The following is an 18,205-nucleotide window of genomic DNA, read 5'->3' as shown; positions in this document are numbered from 1 at the left end:
CGGCAAAGCTGATAAGGATAGACAGGGAAATATGTGAAAGGGAGACAAAAGCTGAGCTGGCTGCATATGAAAATGCAAATCTCCATATGCAATATTTCACTTTTATTATATGAATCCCAACCACAGCACTGCCTGCCGGAAGTTTGCATGTTCTCCCTGTGGCCTTGTGGGTTTCTTCTGGGTACTCTGGTTTCCTCCCACACGGCAAAGACATGCTGGTAGACATTGGCTCCTGTATAAATCGGCCCTACTACAGTTGTGTGAAAAAGTATTTGCCCCATTTCTGATTTTTTATTTTTTTGCATATTTTTCACACTTAAATGACTCAGATCATCAAACAAATGATATTATTACACAGATAACCCGAATAAATACAAAATGCAGTTTTTAAATGATGGTTTCATTTATTAAGGCAAAAAAGCTGTCCAGACCCGCATGGATTTACGTGAAAAAGTAATTGCCCCCTAAACCTAATAACTGGTTGTGCCCCCCTTGGCGGCAACAACTGCAATCAAGCGTTTGCGATAACTGTCAGTCAGTCTTTCACATTGCTGTGGAGCAATTTTGGCCCACTCTTATTTGCAGAATTGTTTTAACTCAGCCACATTGGAGGGTTTTCCAGCATGAACGGCCTGTGTAAGGTCATGATACAGCAGCTCAATTGGATTTAAGTCCGGCTTTGACTAGGCCACTTCAAAACCTAAATTTTGCTTTATTTGAACCATTTGGAGATGGACTTGCTGTTGTGTTTCGGATCATTGTCCTGCTGCATAACCCAAGTCCACTTGAGTTTGAGGTCACGAACTGATGGCCGGACATTCTCCTTTAAGATTTTCTGGTAGAGCTCAGAATTCATGGTTCCATTAATTATGGTAAGTCGTCCAGGTCCTGAAGCTGCAAAGCAACCTCAGACAATCACGCTACCACCACCATATCTGACTGGTATGATCTTCTTGCAATTAAATGCTGTATTCATTTTATGCCAGATGTAAGGGGACGCACACCTTCCAAAAAGTTAAATTTTTGTCTCATCAGTCCACAGAATATTTGCCTTGAGGATAATCAAGATGTTTTTTGGTAAATGTGAGATGAGCCTTTGTGTTCTATTCGGTCAGCAGTGGCTTTGGCCTTGGAACTCTACAATGGATGCCATTAAGTGCAAAGGAGGGATTTGGGGTCTTATAGACCCCAGATTCCTCCATAAAGAGTACCTGTCACTGCCTATTACTGTCACAAGGGATATTTACAAAGTTGTGACAGCAATAAAAGTGATCAGAAATATCAGAAAAGTTTTATATTTGAAAAAAAATAAGTAAAGCGCCCCATCCCTCTATGCTTACACAGCTGGGGGGGCTGTGTAATATGCAGGGGGGCTGTGTAATGTGAAGAGGTCCAGACGTACGGGGGCTGTGTAATGTAAAGGGGTCCAGAGGTATGGGGGCTGTGTAATGTAAAGGGGTCCAGAGGTATGGGGGCTGTGTAATGTAAAGTGGTCCAGAGGTGCAGGACTGTGTAATGTAAAGGGGTCCAGAAGTGAGGGGTCTGTATACTGTTATCTTCATTGATTTTTATTAAGCCAGGTGTGTCAGAGGGGCTGAAGTTGTTCTTAGAGTCAAGACGCAGAACAGAAAACCCAAATTACCAAGCAGCTAGCACTGCATTTATATACTAGCCACCACAAAAAGAACTACCGTACAGGCAATGTCATGCAGGTGAGCTGTGAGTCTGGTGAAGATGTGAATAAGAAATGTGCCTTCTAGCTACTACATACATAAATAAGCAGGCAAGCCAATATAGTGTGAATGTCTTTGAATGCTGTGAGAATACAGAGTAAACGAAATGCCTTGATAACCAGTTTGCTCCGTTTTTCTGTATGAAATTATAAAAGTTTGAAGAGATAATGAGACAGGTGGACAATGAATTATGTATGGAAATAATTGATGGTTTAGGTATGAAGAGCTCGTATGTGCCAGAGGTTATGAGAACCTACAATCTATAGAGCAGTACTAAGCCTCAGAAGAGATTTATAGCTGGGTGCGGGATTTATCATATTATACTGTGCAGCAGTTAATGCCATACTAGTGTGTCATCTGTCAGACCTAAATGCATTTTATGACAACAAAATCTAACGAAAAGAGGAAGAAAAAGAAAAATATTTCCATTTATGTGCAATCAGTCATGTAAATGTTGGTGTTAGGAAACATGCTGTATGTAAATAGTAAAGTACATCATAATGTAGTAAATCCATAGAATGATTTGTATTGAATGAAAATTGATAAAAATGAGATCCATAGAATGATTTGTAAGGAATGAAAATTGATAAGAATAAGATGTATTCGAGGAGCACACCCCACCTGCACAGTACTTCATCTTTTTATGCAGATATTGCAGTAGTGTACCAATATATCCCACTAATGTGGTTATTAAAGAACCCCTGCTTGTGACACAGGAATGCATTTTTTAAACATATCAACTGCAGAATGCCTGCTGCCTCCTCCATAAACAAAGAAAGCCTGATTAAAAAAGATGAGTTTAAAAAGTATCAATCTTGATTTAAAGTATAAGATCACCTTTTAACAAAAACTGCAAAAGTGAACTAACTCCAAATATCCTGACCACCCTTCTGGACCACGCTGTATATAATGTCCGTGATGCCCCATGCTTCCGTTGTAGCGGTCCGTACACCATACACCGCAATACACAGCCCAGGAGTGAGTAGTTCTCATAATGCTCACAACAGCAAGCGCTCATTGGTCAGCGAAGCCACTTAACCATGCTGACCATCGAGAAGCACATCTTTTTTTGGGGACACCTTACCAGAAGAAGAAGCCTCAGATGTGCTTCTCTTTGGTCAGCGCAATCACGAATAATGTCAGCCAACAGGTACAGCAGCACATTAAACAGGAAATTCCACTACCCTACAAAAGTAGATGCAGCTCAGAGACTTCATGTTATTGCCAACATATAGGCATGCTATCATCAGCCATACTTCTTGTTCGCCTGCCTGCCACCACCACTGCCAACAGAACAGGTTAGTATGTTCCTTCTAATGCTTTGTAAGGAAGGGGAAAGCCAGTGTGACAGCAAATGTAAGGGGGCACTGAAAACTACCCACCATTGTAAGGAGGCACTAAGCACTGACCACCAATGTAAGAGGGACAATAAGCACTCCCATGTAAGGGGGCACTGAACACTTACCACAAATGAAAGAGGGGCATTAAACTGACAACTATTCTCTGATGTAAGGGGGTACTGAACAGTTTTGCCAGTGTAAGGGAGACATTGAACAATGAACACCAGTGTAAGGGGGCTCACTGATCACCAGTGTAAGGGGCATTCTGATTGCCAGTGTAAGGGGTACATCAATAAAGAGAGCACACTGACTGTCAACATAAGGGGACACTTACTCCTGACCATTGCGCTCCACTGCAGTTACATAGTCCTGCCCTCTGCACTCTGTCTACAGCATTGTAAGGACTATGTTGTACATTACATAGTCCTGACCACTGAACTCTATTTACTATGTTGTATGTTACATTTTCCTGATCACTCATGCAATATGTTGTATATTGTATGTATTGTTTGTGTGTATATATGTGGAAAAAATGATCCGCACTCTGGTTGTTGCTCTTAAAATTTCTTCATTTTATTGAATAGCCACAGTGAACAAACACGGATTAAGTTGACGCGTTTCAGCCTATAAGGCCTTATAGGCTGAAATGCATCAACTAAAGCCTTGAAAGATACCCAAAGCCTTGAATATGATAGTCAGTACTGTTTAATCCCTTATTAAAAAGTGGATGAAGTGGACCAAGAAAGATTGCAGCCACAACTGGCGGAAGAACTGCCCAGGATACAAGGAAAAACCCACAGGTAAACTCAGCAGAAATACAGGCTGCTCTCCAAAAAGACGGTGTGGTCGTTTTTACGATACTTGAACAAAAAAGCTGCATGGTTGAGCTACCAGAAGGAAGCCTTTACTGCGGTTACCTGTGGGGTTTTCTTTGTATCCCGAACAATTCCTGTGGCAGTTGTGGCTGAAATCTTTCTTGATCTACCTGACCTTGGCTTGATATCAAGAGATCCCCAAATTTTCCTCTTCTTATTAAATGATTGAACAGTACTGACTGGCATATTCAAGGCTTTGGATATCTTTTTATATCCTTTTACATCTTTTTAAAGTTTCATTACCTTGTTACGCAGGTCTTTTGACTGTTCTTCTCTGCTCCCCATGGCTTAGTATCTAGCCTGCTTAGTGCATCCATGTGAGAGCTAACAAACTCATTGACTATTTATACACAGACACCAATTGCGATTTAACCACTTGCTTACTGGGCACTTCAACCCCCCTCCTGCCCAGACCAATTTTGAGCTTTCAGCACTGTCGCACTTTGAATGACAATTGCGCGGTCATACAACACTGTACCCAAATGAAATTTTTATCATTTTTTTCCCACAAATAGAGCTTTCTTTTGGTGGTATTTGATCACATGTGGGATTTTTATTTTTTTGCTAAACAAAAAAAGATGGACATTTTTGAAAAAAAAAAAATCATGTTTAATAGTTTGTTATAAAATTTTGCAAACAGGTAATTTTTCTCCTTCATTGATATGCGCTGATGAGGCAGCACTGGTGGGCACTGATAGGCTGCACTGATGGGCACGGATAGGCACAGATAAGGCGGCACTGATGGGCACAGTTAAGGCGGCACTGATAGGCACAGTTAAGGCGGCACTGATGGGGACAGATAAGGCGGCACTGATGGGGACAGATAAGGCGGCACTGATGGCCACGGATGGGTGGCACGGATGGGTGGCACAGATGGGTGGCACGGATGGGTGGCACGGATGGGTGGCACGAATGGGTGGCACGGATGGGTGGCACGGATGGGTGGCACGGATAGGTACCACGGATGGGGGGGCACTGATGGGTGGCACTGATGGGCACTGGTAGGTGACACTGATGGGCACTGATAGGTTGCACTGATGTGGGTGCTGATGGGTGGCACTGATGTGGGTGCTGATGGGTGGCACTGATGGGTGGTACTGATGGGTGGCACTGTGGGCACTGATGGGTGGCACTGTGGGCACTGATGGGTAGCACTGTGGGCACTGATGGGTAGCACTGTGGGCACTGATGGGTGGCGCTGATTGTTGGCACTGTGGGCACTGATGGGTGACTCTGGTGGGCACTGGTAGGCAGCACTGCTGCCTATTGCCTTGTGTTAGAAGATCGCCGTGATCGGGACTGATGTCCCGATCACGGCCGCCGGTGATCGGGTTTTTTTTTTCCTCCTCGCGCTGTCAGCGCGAGGAGGAAAAATAGCCGATTACCGGCTCTGTTTACATCACATGATCAGCTGTCATTGGCTGACAGCTGATCATGTGGTAAGGGGTCGGGACCAACCCCTTACTCTGATCTGTGATCAGGCGAGTCTCATAGACTCGCTGATCACCGAGCGCGCCGCGCGCGCCCTGCAGGGGGCGCGCAGGCCGCTCATGCACGGGACGACGTCAATAGACGTCGTCCCGGCAATTTAGATCCGCGCTGTTACCGTCATTTGGCAATGGCCCGGATCTGAAGCTGTTAAAAAGCCACAAATGTGGGAAATTAACCTTTAATAGCCATTTTAACCTGTGTGTGCCACCTTCTGTGTCTGTACCAAGGCCAAACATTCCAGGGTATGTAAACTTTTCATCAGGGCCATTTGGGTGATTTCTAGAGTCTAGAGAGAGACTCAAGTCCCCTATGTGTAAACACGGAAGCGGCGTCACAATGTCACTTCTGGTTTACTCGGGTGCCAATGGCACAGTTTTTAAGAAAAAGACAGTATTCAGAATCACATTTTTTTGGCGATCTGAATACTTTGAAGTGCAAAGGAGGGATCGGGGGTCTTTTAGACCCCCGATCCCTCCATAAAGAGTACCTGTCACCACCTATTACTGTCACAAGGGATGTTTGCAATCCTTGTGACAGCAATAAAAGTGATCATTTTTTTTTTTTTTTTAAAGAGACAATGTAAAAAATGAAGAATAAATATAATAAATAAGGACTTTTTTTTTTTTATTGACTCCTATCCCCGCAAGCTCGCGCAGCAAAGAAAACGCATGAGTACATTGTGCCTGCATATGTAAACTGTCAAATCACACATGTGAGGTATCACTGCAATCATCAGAGCGAGAGCAATAATTCTAGCAAAAGACCTCATGTGTAACTCTAACCTGATAACCGTTAATTTTTTTTAAAGCGTCGCCTATGGAGATTTTTAGATATCGTAGTTTGTCGCCATTCCACTAGTGTGCGCAATTTCAAAGCATGACATGTTAGGTATCAATTTACTTGGTGTAACATCATCTTTTACAATACACAAAATAATTGGGCTAACTTTACTGTTTTTTTTTTTTAATTCATGAAAGTGTCTTTTTTCCCAAAAAATTGCGTTTGAAAGACCGCTGCTCAAATACCGTGTGACATAAAATATTGCAACGATTGCTAAAAAAATATATAGAATGTTTGGGGGTTCTAAGTAATTTTCTAGCAAAAAATCTGGATTTTAACTTGCAAGCAACAAATGTCAGAAATAGGCTTAGGCGTAAAAGGGTTAAAGTTTATGTGCGTGTAAAGGCAGGCGTTCCAATACTTTTGACAATATATTGTATATATATTGTATGTATGGTACATAGTCTTGACTGATATACTCTAGATAGTACTGACCATTGCACTGTATACACTGTGTTGTATGTTATATAGCAGGGATATGCAACTAGCGGACCTCCAGCTGTTGCAAAACTACAAGTCCCATCATGCCTCCGTCTCTGGGTGTCATGCTTGTGGCTGTCAGAGTCTTGCTATGCCTCATGGGACTCGTAGTTCTGCAACAGCTATAGGTCCGCTAATTGCATATGCCTGTTATATAGTACCGCTACACTTTATATGCAATGTTGTACCTTAAAGTGGTTCTATAGGCAGGATGTTTTCTTACCTTAATACATTCATAAAGGTAAAACACCTTCCATTGTTTTTGCCCCCCAAACACTTACCTGATACCACTCTCAGCTGGTGAATGGGGCAAATCCAAGCCAGTGAATGTGCCTAAATTTAGTATGTAAAAGAGGAACTTCACCCTAAAGGGGATGTTCAGCTTTATGTCCTCCTCCCCTATCTAGTTTTGATAGGTACCAGCTCCCACTAGGCGATCCAAGCAGAAGTTTGGCCTCCTCCTTTGATCGCAGCCTTCTGAGGCATGCCCTGGGTCCCAGAAGGATGCGGGACCATTCACAAAGTTCTGTATGGCTTGCACATGCGCAGTGGGAAGCCGCAAGGAGTCACAGCCGGCTTCCTTTAGTAAACATGCCAATGCCGGGGTCCTGAAGACCGGTGTCTTGTTGAGAAAGTTCCCCCGGCGGATAAGGACCCCCTGTACTGCGCAGGCGCAGCGCTTGAGCAGTACGAATGACTAGGAGCCGCCGAATATAGCCGAAGATGAAAAACTACAATCAGCTGTACACGGCACCTGCTCCCTGGGTCCAGGTTGAAGCCCCACCATCCAAGTGGACCTAGAGGGAGAATAAAAAAGTGCAGAGCAAAGCTATTTCCGCCGGCTCCTACTGCGCAAGCGCTGCGCCTTGCAGGGGGGTCCTTATCCGCCGAGGGGAACTTTCTCGGGAGAACACCGGCAAAAAAACAGCCCTGGTGAGGATAGCATTGGATCCCTGGACAGGTAAGTGTCCTTTTAATAAAAGTCATCAACTACAGTATTTGTAGCTGTTGACTTTTAATTTTTAGAAAAGTATGTAAGGCGAGTCAGCGCTAAAATATGTAAATATCAGGCAGCTAGCAAAGGGTAAGTATACAAAAACCCTTAAAACATACAATATAACAAAAATTGCAGCACCTTATTAAACCAAAGAAAATTTTTACTCATATACTGAAAATAAAATAGTCCACTGAATAAAGACAAGGGATAGAAAAAAGTCCTTCCAAGAATCTTGCTGTCCAAGTGTGACTTTCACCATCCGGAAAAGAAGAAAACCACCACTTGTGACTGGAGAAACGGGCGCACTTGAACTCCAAAAGCTGACAGTGAAGCAAATAATGTGTTTAGGCAATCAGACACAGCATCCCTCTTTGGTCATCCAGCTCCATCCATCCACCCTTGGTCTTCTCACTGTAGCTGCAGTAATGCGCCACTAGGGAGAGAATGATCACCACAATGCCACTATATGAGGAAAGAGTGCTCACCGCATGGAGCTTAGAAGGCGTGACATCAGCGCTTAGCTCTGGACTGACGCATTTGGTGCCAATGCACATCTTCAGGAGACACTACTTTCTAGGGTGAACATCCTCTTTAACTTTCTGTGTTACCAGTTTTTCCTTTTGGGTTTTGGTGCAGAGATTTTTTGCCTTAAACCGAAACAAAAAGGAAAAAAGTGAAGCACCATTTAAAGATAAGGAACAAAAGTGGCCCTACACTAAAGTACTACCTTCACTCATAATGTTCCCTTGGGCGTGGTATTTGACACATGTGCCCTAAAGTATCACTTTAAACGCTAACCCCCATTCACCAATTAAACCCTTAGCTATGCCCATTGGGAGGAACTGAACTCTGCAAGCTGTGCCAAGACAAGACAGGTAGAGGGCATAGGTCTAGTCACCAGAATTTTGTGTGGGCTTCCTGCAGCTGATCTTTCCCTCATTCCTGATTTGTTCTGCACTGTGTTTCTTTGTAAAGGTGCCCGTTTTAACATAGACAGGACTTTATTTATCTAATGTTAAGCCGGCCATGGGCGGTTCCTGCTGAACCGGCTAAGATTCGAACCATGTATGAGCAGGCTGAATGTACCCAAGTTGGCCGATCAATAAACTTAGGTACAACCAGCCTGCTGGATTTTATCTGTGATTATTGCTCTTATTAGTGGATGTTATAGCCGCCAGCAATAGTCACTGTCTTTACCTCTCGCGGGAAAGCACAATGGCCCCACGGAAAGGATTTCACTGTCAGCACTGTTTGTGTAGATTTTGGAATCGGGCGAATCTCCTGTGGTTGCAGGAAAGAAATGCACTGTCTATGGCCGGCCATAAGACGAACTTCAATAAAACAGCAATCACAGCCAAGGACCGCACTGATTCCTTCCAACAAAAATGTGCATTCCTTTTTATAATAAATGAAGTTACAGTTCTCTCATGTAATATATCCTGAATATTCTTTGAAACACACTAGTCAGTGAAAAGGTATTGCTAGCCACTCCTGGGTCACTTCTTGGTAATGTAGGCACTGAAGCCTAGCAAGGTCACAGCATCATGAGCAGGTTTCCTGATGTTGGCTGCAGAAAACACCAACAGAAAAGTGCTTCTATCATGAAGCTAAGCCACCTCTAATGAACTACCAGGGGACAGTCCTACAGCTAGTCTTCTTTGTACAAGTGACCCTTCCATGACAGAAAGATTCAGGGACGGAAGCCTATATATGCACACCATTAAGATAGGTTAGAATCTCACGATGACTGCGCTTAAGAAGTGAAATGCAGAGCATTACTGATATGACCGAAGCATTAACATTTAAATATTTATGCTTCTCACATGCCCTGAGTTCTGTTTAATGCTTACCTTATTAGCAGCTAAAATATTCCAGGCCTTGTGCACAAACCATTTAATGTGTGTTCCAAGTTCTCATGGGAAGGTCATCAGAACAGGATTATTTCACCTGGATTAGTCCAATTTTTTATAAACATGCTTCAAAATATTCTTTTTACACAAACTTGTCATAGCTCTAACAAGCATGGACCTCTGAACCCTCCTGTATTGAATTGTATTTTAATTGTACTGTCTGCCCTCAAGTTGTAAAGCACTACACAAAATGTTGGCACTATATAAATCCTGCATTATAATAATAATAATAATATGTAAATGGTGTTGTGACCAGACTGAAATACTGCAAAAATCATTTTATATTATTGAAGCCATTGCTAAGGCCACACTCACACTGGTGTGTTTTATTGTGCTGTAATAAAAGAAAAAGCCTGCTTGATGCGCTTTCATTATATTTTGTTTTTATTTTTTAACAGCATTAGGGACAGTACTTACCATGAACTAGGAGAATCCTGTGTGTTTGTGGCTGCTTTGATCAGTTGGAATCCCAAGCCCTCTGCCCTTCATTCATGGTAAGTGTCGTTCCTTGTTTTATTTTTTTATTTTTTATTTCACTAAACTTCAAGTGGTATTTTAAACCCAAAAGCAAACTTTTTATTATATTGCAGTTTACCAATCCTCAGATGTGATGGCTGCATTCATGTTTTTCCTTTATTTTCATCTGGTGCTCCAGCCAGTAAGTCTGTTTTTTTTCAAAAAGAACAATCTCTCCGGCAGAATGTATAAGTTACAGAGATGATATAAGCCATTTGCTACTATCAGGGATCCGCAAACCTGCCCCTCCCCTCTTGCTGCTGTTTTGTGTGGCAGTGAAGTCAGTGAATAGCATTACTGCCAGCCACTCTGTTATAACAAGGTATAATACACAGTGTCAATGTTTTTTAAAAATGATGCCGCTAAATATCTTATTTCAGAGCTCCGCTGTGCAGTCACATGGCCTCACATTGCTCTCCTCACCTGATCTGAGCAGTACAGTGGGAGGGGCTGAGCAGGCAGTACAGCGGTCATGTGACCTCCCGACTGACGTCAGAGGGGAATCTCAGTCCCTCCCGCTGTAGTCCTTAGATCGAGGGAGGAGAAAAGCGGGAGGTCACGTGACCACACTGCAGCGCTCTGAAATAAGGTACTTAGCAGCATCAATTTTAAAAGGGCACTGTGTATTATACCTTCTTATAACAGTAATGCTATCTACTGACTTTACAACTACTTTAAAGTGATATTAAAGTCTTGTTTTTTTTTGTTTAAAAATAACAAACATGTTATACGTACCTACTCTGTGCAGTGGTTTTGCACAGAGCAGTCCAGATCCTGCTCTTCTCGGGTCCCTCACCTGTACTCCTGGTCCCTCCCCCCTGCTGAGTGCCCCTTACAGCAAGCAGCTTGCTATGGGGGCACCCAAGCTGAGCCGCTGCTCTGTGAGTCCATTCAGACACAGAGCCGTGGCTCAGCCCCACCCCCTCTGTCCCCTCATTGGCTCACTGACTTTGATTAACAACAGTGGGAGCCAATGGCATCCACTGCTGTCTCAGCCAATGAGGAGGGAGAGTCCCCAAAAGCCGAGGCTCTTGTGCAACATCGTTGGATCAAGACAGGACTCAGGTAAGTGTTAGGGGGGCTGCTGCACACAGAAGGATTTTTATCTTAATGCATTCTTAATGCAACCTTCTGCCTTTAGAACCACTTTAAGGGCATTCTGTGATTGGAGGAGGTATGGGTAAACATGATGATCTCTTCTACAATTATAGGACACTCAGTGGAGACACACAGAAGTCATAGATATACTGTATTTATGTGCTTCATTGCAGGGTTTTCATTTGTTTGCTTGTCTTGCCTTCCCCTGGATTAACTGTGGGTCTAAGATAGTGTATTTGGAGATTTTCTATTTGTGTGTGTTTTTTTTTATTTTATTGGTTGAACAAGATGGACGGACTAATGTGTTTTTTCAACCTAGCTAACTATGTAACTGTTTGTTTGGAATAGAATGTCACTGGAGAAAGACTGAAGGACTATGGATTAGAGACTATACACAGTTTTACTTCACATGGTCATGATTTGATGACATTTTGTTATTTCAGGTTATGTTACAACAAACAGTTGTAAGTGGTGCAACAGTCTGTGGTGCAACATATAGGAACAGTGGGCATAAAAACAATATGGATGCTCAATGCACATGGCAAACTAGAACCACACAGTAAAATCGGCTACATAGCTTTTTGGATTGCAGTCATGCATGTGAGCACACATTCACGCACATCTGTTCACATAGGGAGGTACATGATTTAATTGTAGGCTTGCAGTTTAGCCCTTATTTTATTTATTATAAATCAGTTTCAGGGTACGTTTACACTGAACGCGGGTTTGAAATCATGCTCAGCTGCTTTTATCAGGGCAGTGACAGAATAGCAGTACGCTGATGAAATTGTTAAATGGAAGCAATGTATAAAGCCATAGATCCCTGATTGGCTCAGAGTGCTGACCCTTCCTTTTCCAGTATGAGTGCTGCTGTGCTGGGGATTACAGGAAGCTAATTTCTTTTTAGCAGTGTAAAGAGATAGTGCTCCACAGATTTTGTGCCTTGCTTGACACCTTGTCCGGTGGTCAAACATATTTTACAAGCCGAAGGGATTACAAATATTTTAGATTGAATTACCATGTCTACTGGTAAACCATGCTTTATGAATTGTATTGCAGCTTGTGATAGTGTACCCCTTCATTGAAAATTAAAAAGCTAGAAGAAATAAATGTACATGTGTGTAAAATGAAACGTGCTTGTATAGGTATTTGAAATTAAAGTGCTCATTTATAACAGCAGATGATACCGGCTCTTCATTAAACAACATAGCCTACATTTTACAGCCCATTCATAAAATGTCCTCCATCATGCCTGGGATTCTCTGATGGAATTAGCTCCCTAATTGGAGGAGAGCTGGTTATGTAACTTTGACATGTCATCTGAGCGGGCTTTATCTAACTTTTTTCGTTTTTTCATTTTAATACTTCTCCACTAACTTCACGGTCTCGAAGCTGGTGGAGCACTATGCACATCTATCATTAGTGCTGTGCTTTATAAATGTGTAGGTGGGGTGCGGCGGCAATAATTCACACATTCAGTCAGGTGCAATATAAAACTTGTATTGAAGTAATGCAGCAACAGTTCACAACAAACCTGGTGGAAACACTACCCAGCCGGGTGCACTCACGGTTTCCAGCAACGTGAACAGAGCGGGTTCCAGCCAGACTGACAGCGTCTGTAGAGAGGGACAGCGTGCAACCTGGCCATCTCATGCCCATATGGGGAGATGTCCAGATAACCAGCGACTCAATGCTTTTCCTCCCTCGTCAGCAACATTTCCCTACCACTAGAACTGTCTGCCAACTCGCAAAATGCGCTCCAAACCTGGGAGCCAGGGCTTTAAATAGGCCCTGCCTGACCCAAGATGGCTGCATATGGGGTGGCAGCTTCCCTAGTGACCCAGGAGACCATAGAGGAACCCTGTTCCTCTTGATGTCCTTTCCAACAACAGTACAGCTGCGGGAGAGCGCCACCTGCAGTGGAGAAAATAGATTGCGCCTGCCTACAAATGTGTTGAGGATTTTTTGGAAAGGGCATACTACTGCTTTATAAATAAATCCCTAAATGTTCAAGTGGCCATATTTTGACCAAATCCAAGGCCATCAGTCAAAGTGAAGCTTAGGGTAACATTCCCCATGACAAGCATAGTGCTATGAACAGATTTTTTGTGTCACATGTAGCATTTTTCATGTTTCCTGTGCTAAAAATATTAGCTCTTACAGGTTTAAATGACTCTTGTAGGAATTCTCATGCTAGATTTAATCCATGAATCTGTAATTTGGAAAAACTGCTTTTTGATTATATCGAAGAGTGAATAATATAATATGTAACCTACTTAGCACTTGGGTCAATGTGTGACCTATTTTCCATGTATTTATACACTACACGGACATGTGCCAGTTTGTGGAATTAATTCTGCTACATGCTGACTAGAGAGACTGCTAGCGTTTGGCAAAATGCATGATTAGATTATTTCCAATTACAGTTTACCAAACACAAAACCCTTGTTTGTTTTTCAGATAAACCTACTGATTTGATGTAAACTGCAATGGCCAAAGGGAAATTTCAACACTTATTAAAATGATTTACACTGTGCTTTTTTAAGTCTGACCTACAGCAAAAGGCTTGTTGTTTTAAATGTCTTTTGACTTTTCCCTAAGCCATTGTCTCTGTATGTTAGCATTTCTTTCATAGAAAGTAGGCTGCTTTCTCTACATTCAATTAACTAGGCCAGTTTATGAAAATACCTATTGGCTTTTAACAGCTGGACCGTATAAAAAAAAAAAAAAAATCATGTCTTTCAGTAGTTTTTATGATCTATCATTCAGATGGCAAAACCTACCAATAAATAACTTTTTGCAAATATATGCAACCAAGTTTACAATGAAATTTAAAACTTCACAATTGGTGTTCTTTTCTTTTAATTCCCCCTCCACCCCCCGAGTAGCCACCATCTAACTAGTTCCTGTCTTCAGATCCGTTCCTGAGAGGTGCATGATACCTAACAGCTTTTGCAAAAAAAAGTCCTGGCCACATCTAGCTCATACTGTGTATGCACCCTGCTGGCTGATTCCTATGGCTGGACTGTACACATAGTAGGCTCCATCCATTCGGAGTAGTGCACATGTGGAGATGTGTATTGTCCAGAGGCATCAGGCAGGGCCACACAGTAAAGATCTTGGAAGTGTTACCCTGGAGGCAGCCCTGTTAGGGTTGGTTGGTACATTACCTAACCTGGTCTTTAGAGTAGATCTAATTCAGAGGTTATCGGCCCAATGAGGACTACCTCGTAGTGTGGCATAAAGCTAGGGGTAAATATCTGTCTCCTTTGACCTTCTCCCCACGTACACCTCTGTTGGTTAATCCCACCCTATCTCATCTATGCAGTATCCCAGATCCAAGGCAATAGACGGCGTGCAGAGTAATTGGTCTGAAGCACATAATGTCAGACGGGAGACTGATGGGATTTTCTGACCTCAAGTCCAAATATACCCTTCCTAAAAGTATGTTCTAGGTACTTACAATTGAGACATTAGGGAGAGCTTTAGGCTCTCCCTAGCTTATACCACTAACCCATATAGCCTATTTTATCCCACAACGATTGGCTGCTATTTCCCATTTGATTGATCCTTCCTGTACACGTTGCCACTTCTCCATAGGCTAATTAATACATATTGTATGGACATACCCTTCCATCAGACTTTTCTGGTTGGTGGCTGACCTTAATAGGCTGTGTGATTCAACCTTAGGTTTGGAACCCAAAATACTCCTGTTGGGAATCTTGGACAGGATGGATTTGGGTTGTCATGTTAAGCGGTTTATCCTTTTTGCTACCTTTTTATTCTCACAGAGAGATTATTTTAAAGTGGAAATCACCTCAGCCCCCTTCACTGGCTTTTTGGCATGCTACTATTGATAATTCTTTGGCTGTTACCTGCTATGTATAAGTTAACCTACATGAGTAGGAACTGCCCCAAGAAATTTAATAAGACATGATCTGCCTGGATAGACTCCTGGAGTTCAGGTTGACCCACTTATCGGAACAAAGGAAGTCATACTACAGATAAGCTTTTTACCTAAAGCCCAACTCCGGGCAAAACATTTTTTTCCCATGAAGTGGGGCTGTGCCTGCACTGCATGGGTTAACTGCTCCTTTTGTCTTGGGGTGAACACAAAGCCTATGTTCACTTTATCCTTCGGAAAACAGCGATCAAGGGGTGGACTTTACCAGATGTCTTCACGTCCAGAGCCGGTCTATGGGCGTGAAAATGTCAGGAACAGTCCACCGCATAAGACTGCTAGACCATGGGGGGAGCAGCAGGAGCCGCAGGGACTGGTCTTGTGCTGGGAGGATCAGAGGATTAGGTGAGTATATCTTGGCTCTCCAATCCTCTCAGGGGTCTCCAAATTATGGCCCTCCATTTCTTCAGGAACTACAATTCCCATCATGCCTAGTCATGTCTGTGAATGTCAAAGTTTTATAATGCCTCGGAACGTGTAGTTCCGCAACAGCTGGAGGGCCGTAGTTTGAGGATCCCTGGGACAAAAGCGAGCAGTTAACCCATGCAGAAAAAAGGAAAAGGCTTTAGTGGGTAAAATAGTTCTTGAAATGTATTTCACTGTATTTTTAGCTATTGGGTGGAGTTTGGCTTTAAATAATCTGTCTGCCCAAACTAATAATTCAGAGATGCTGGGATGAATCATCTAGCATTTTCTTATATGTATATCTCTCAGGCTTGTGCATCCATTTGTGGAGCTATTGTGTGGAGGCCCCTTTCTCCCTGTGGGCTGTATAATGTATTTTGAACTATGTAGAATGCAACAGGAGGAACAGAAAATCTATGGGTGGGCAGGAACACTGTAACAATCTAAGGAGAGGGAAAAGCTTCAAGAACTGGTTGGAAGTCTCACTGCCAAAAGTGATATAGGAAGATTGTGGTGACAATGACCATCAGACTTCATCTATCATACTAAGGCCTGGCACTAGTGCGATTTCAGATGTGACTTCAGTGCCCGTTCACATCAATGCAGTGCGGTGCATTTTGGGAAAAAGTACATGTGCTACTTTGATGCAGTTGCAGTGCGATTTTGGCCCCATAGACTTTAACGAAATGCACCAAAAATGCATGTAAAACACATGCATTTTTAGTGTATTTTTAGCTGAGTTTTGTGCATAAAATCAGTCTCCTTCTACAAAAACGCATGAAAGCAGGTCAAAAACACACTACAAAATCATACTTAAAAGAGGATCAAACCACAGCTGCACTAGTGTGAACCTAGCCTAAGTCTAAGGCACGGTTCACACTGCCGTGACTTGGGATCCGACTTGTGAGACCCCCAAGTCACGTGACATATGAAACCCCGTTTTAGTCCATGAGAGCTGTCTTAATTAGCACTACTGAAATCGCTCCGACTTCAGAAAAGGTTCCTGTACTACTCTAAGGTGATTTCTATTGGACTTGTGCCCATAGACTTTAATGGAAGATGCATCTTTTAATCACTTCCTCTTTATTGCACATATGCCAATAAATTTATAATAATATACAGCAAGCGCCAGATCATCCCACGCAGGGGGTATGTCTGGCGATACAAAGAAAAAAAAAAAGAATGTAGAAAGAAAAAAAAAAAAAAAAACATAAATTCAATCATACATAAAACATAGTATATAATGTAAAGTTTATACCGGCCTAGTCTTGTGTTCCTACCCTTCTTCTCTACGAAATCATATCTCTATTACTAATTCAGTGCTTCATTTCCTTACAATTTTATTCCACCCCCCCCTCCTCCCCTCCCTACCCCACCCCCCCCCCTCCGTCACAACAAACCATTCATATTACCTTTGATGTTTCTTTCACCACCTACACAATACCCTTTAAATTCCCTCCTATCCAATGTTATGTGTTGTCATTGGTTTTACTGGGTATCCTCCTGTTCTTTTCTCTTCTCCCCCCTCTACAGGCCTACACTCGCTTTCCTTCCCCTCAGGTATCTCTATCTTCTTCTACCTCACTGCCTTTCCCCCCCTCAGTCTCTATATCTGAAGCCTCTCTACTATCAACTGGTGTGGGGCCAAGTCCGCATCCCCCAACCATGGATGCCATATCTTGTTGAATTTACTCCGGCCACTTCTGCGGCCGTAGGCCAATCGTTCTCTGGGGAGAAAAGAATTAACGTAGGCAATCCATTGCTTCACTGTGGGTACCGTTGGGGCCATCCAGTACTTTGCAATAAGTTTTCTGGCGAGGTACATCAGTCTAGTTAACATGAAGTACTTTCCTCCCGGATACATCTTTATATTTATGGCTCCAAGAAGATATACAGTCGGGTTTAGGGGGATAGGGGCCTGCGCCAACCTAGAAATGTACTGGGAAACCTCATCCCAATATCTATGCAGCTTTGGGCACCTCCAAATTAAATGGATAAAGTCCCCTCTATGTATTTTACACTTGGGACACAGTGGGGAGTCCCCTCGTCCCCATTTATAGAGCTGTACTGATGTCCTATAGGCCCTGTGAAGAATAAATAATTGTGACAGTCTTTGGGATGCGGAGAGTGACACCACCGGAATAGCCTTGAGCGCCATTTCCCATTGTTTTTCTTCTATCTCTCCTATATCCTCCGCCCATTTGTTTCGACATTTTAACAATGTATGGTCCTGGACTGACCTCAGCAGCTCCTTGTATATTTTTGATATTAATCCCTTCCTTGTGTCTGCCGAAAGGATCTCATTCAAAAGTGATACTGCTGGTACTGTCTGAGAGTGTGTTATTTGTTGTGCCTGTAGCGCGTGGCGCAGTTGGAGGTATTGATAGAAGCCCCTCACATTCAGGTGAAATTCCCTGCAGAGTTGTTCATATGTCTTCAAGACCTCTCCCTCATATAATTGTGAGAAGAACTGAATCCCCTTTTCTTTCCAGTGTGTAAACCCCTGTAGTCCCTGAATCTCTGGGTATCTTCTGTTGTGCCAAATCGGCGTGAATGGAA

The 18,205-nt window shown here is 42.8% G+C and overlaps 1 protein-coding gene across 1 annotated transcript in view; it reads left to right on the top strand.

Moving 5' to 3' along the window:
- GPRIN3 (GPRIN family member 3) overlaps positions 1-18,205 on the top strand; it is a 298,801-nt gene that overhangs the window by 118,339 nt on the left and 162,257 nt on the right. The window contains exon 2 of the mRNA XM_073601039.1: positions 10,065-10,160. The gene's annotated coding sequence lies outside the window, so the exon portion shown is untranslated. The remainder of the gene's footprint in view (positions 1-10,064; positions 10,161-18,205) is intronic.

The sequence above is a fragment of the Aquarana catesbeiana genome, linkage group LG01, assembly GCF_042186555.1.
Source record: "Aquarana catesbeiana isolate 2022-GZ linkage group LG01, ASM4218655v1, whole genome shotgun sequence".
NCBI classification, from domain to species: Eukaryota; Metazoa; Chordata; class Amphibia; order Anura; family Ranidae; genus Aquarana; species Aquarana catesbeiana.
Note: the sequence above shows the minus strand (reverse complement) of the source record. Positions and strands in the feature narration are given on the sequence as shown.